Source organism: Phasianus colchicus, chromosome Z (assembly GCF_987193195.1).
Source record: "Phasianus colchicus chromosome Z, bPhaCol1.hap1.1, whole genome shotgun sequence".
NCBI lineage: Eukaryota > Metazoa > Chordata > Aves > Galliformes > Phasianidae > Phasianus > Phasianus colchicus.
This window is the reverse complement of record NC_143476.1, coordinates 24,106,464-24,109,217: the sequence shown is the minus strand read 5'-3', so window position 1 is coordinate 24,109,217 and position 2,754 is coordinate 24,106,464.

Genomic DNA, 2,754 nt, shown 5'->3' with positions numbered 1-2,754 from the left:
CAGATATCTGTAATGAAGCAAGGAAGAGATCTAGCTGGAAAACAAATGCCACTAATAAAAGTGCAATCAGTTTTCACCTCTATTTTTTAATGTTGATTTTTAAAAGATGATTTATTTCTTTTTTTCCCCTCAATTTTCTCCCTTTTCTTCTCCTCCTCAAAAAGAACCCTGATAAGCTTCTAGCAATACCTTGTTAGCATTGCTTTTAGAGTAAGGTTTGTTCTTGGACACAGAGATTACTTTCAGGGAGGAATTTATCTGCTGGATGGTTTAAAGTGGTAGGAAATAGGAAGGACATAGCAAAAGCATGGAGTTCATCTCTAGTTGCTTTTATTGACTCCATTGTTCAGGATGGAGGAAACAAGGCTGATGCAAAGTCCATTATGAAGTCAAGCACATGATTTGGGTTACAGCCATACTACACATGGCTATTAGATATGAATGTCTATATAGACAGTCATGGCCTTGAAGTCTTTGACTGGTAATGAACAAGAGTGCTGTCAGTGCTGGAGCTGTTGCACCCATTCAGACAGAAGCAAATGGCCTCTTTTGCACTGAATTCCTATCAGTTTAGTCAGGGTCACTCTGCCTCTTCTCTTCTTTTGATTTTTGTTGTGTTCAGTTGGCACAGCATAGACTCAGGATTGATGCGGAAAACAAATGTTTTTCCTAGACTCCGGGGATTCTGAAAATGAGAACATGTGTTCTACAGGTATTACTGGACTCTAAATAAGAGCCATGTCAAGAGAAAAAGAATTTCAGCCAAACTACACTCATCCTTTGGGCCACATCCTGGTCCCAGTTAAATGAAGAGAAATGAGTCAAAGAAATGTTGTGATAAGGAACTAAAGTCCTGACTCAGTAAATTGTTCAAGCATATGCTTATGCTAATCCCAGCAAAAGTTATCTTCAGCATGTGCTAGACTCCCATTGATGCATCCGGCATATGCATAAAGTTGAGCATGTGCCTGAGAGTTTTGCTGAATATAGTGTCCTAATGGTTTGAGACCTGAAAGCAAAGTCTAGTAAATGAAGCTCTTCAATAGGAGGATGAAAATTAGCTAGTTTCTTATGGTAGAGATGAAGTGCATCACACTATTAAGAATGTGGAGGAATCCATCTAACCACCTTCAACATAAGAAGAACAATAAACTTAGAAAAGGAGGAAAATGATGACAAAGTTGGGTGCTAGGATGTTGCACCAACATCCTAGTTGGTGCAAAAGATCAGAAAGCTACTACAGCTTTGGGCTACATGGTGGCTGAAATAGCACTGCATATTTGAGAAGTCTGTGGCATACCGCAGAGCTTGGCAACTACAAACTGTCTGGACTCAAGTCCCTTTGCCATTTTTTCCCTAGCTGGCATGTACTTGAACACACTTTGCCTTTGCAGACCGGAACAAAAGATCTGTACAAATTCTACATACCATACATTTATTTTCATCCCCTTAGTCATGCCTATTTATCTGCAGTCCCATGCAGCAGTTACTCCATCTCCCCAGTAACTATAGCTGAGTAGCACAGTGAGCCGGGTGAACTTTATGCAGACCACCAATTTCCAAAGGATTTGTGCTCTTGAGTTTCCAGAGGCACTTGAAAACCTATTCTTTCAGTAAGGCTTCTGATACAGCAACAATCTTGCAAGACAGACAAGGCAGAAAAAAAGAAAGCAGAGGAACAAGAGACTTGTCCCCAAATCACCCATTTTAGTGGCAGAATAGAGATTATCATGCAGGGCTTCTGTAATCTCCTCCAGTATAGATTGCCTACAAGGCCAGCTCACACACAGGGGTCTGTGATACCCCAGATAGATTAATCAGGAAGGAAAGGTAGCTTGCTTTGAAGTGGAGTGAATTATTTGACTACCAAATAAGGTCAGTACAAAAGGAAGCAGCAATCATGTGCCTGGGAGCTGGATACGCACGATTTATTCTGTGTGGATCTAGGGGAAAATGTCACATCTCTTCTGTTGCAGTGCCTCAAAGTGTTGTGCAGTCTCTGCTCCACCCCCAGGTACATACAGTAGTGTGTTGTAGAGTAAGCATGAAACTAGGCTGGGGACTTCACATGGACCTAGGAACAAGAAAATACAATTGGGGATATGGCTGCCTAAGCCCTTAGGTCTTTGGGGAGAACCCAGCCTTACAGCACAACTCATGCAACAGTGAGTTATGGGAGTTGCCCTAGCTTGGCACTCACAGAAGTGGGAGCAGGACACAGCCTCTCCCCTCTGGACTTGTTTTTAGCTTACTGTGAGGATGGTAGGCATTGTCCACATCAGACAAATCTGTACCCCAAAGTTAGCAAGTCTGCATGGCCACAGGTTCTGCTGGCGGGCTGCAGCCATCTCCAGCTGGCCTAGGTGCTGCGGACTGCAGTAATGCAGAGCAGAGCCAGCAAGTGCCTATGGGGAAAGCCAGCTCCCCTGGAGGATGTTCACTTCATTTACCCGGACCTCTGAGCTAGGCAGTCTCAACATACTTGTGCCAGGTTGTTCAGATTGTCCTTGTTTATTTCCATGTCATTTAATTTGAGCTGTGAGCTTTCCCTGTGTTTATTTATATGCAGAAGTTCTCCAGGGTAAAAGGCTTCCTTTAAGGGTATATATCTGGAAGATGTTGTTCACAACCTGGTGCAGCCTGCCTGTTCAGCTGGTATAGAACATTGTGGCTCCACAGAAGTTTTATTGTAACAGAGAAAAACCTACTCCCTCCTCTTGGCCCATGTATTCCCTTCCTCACTTGAGCCACCCC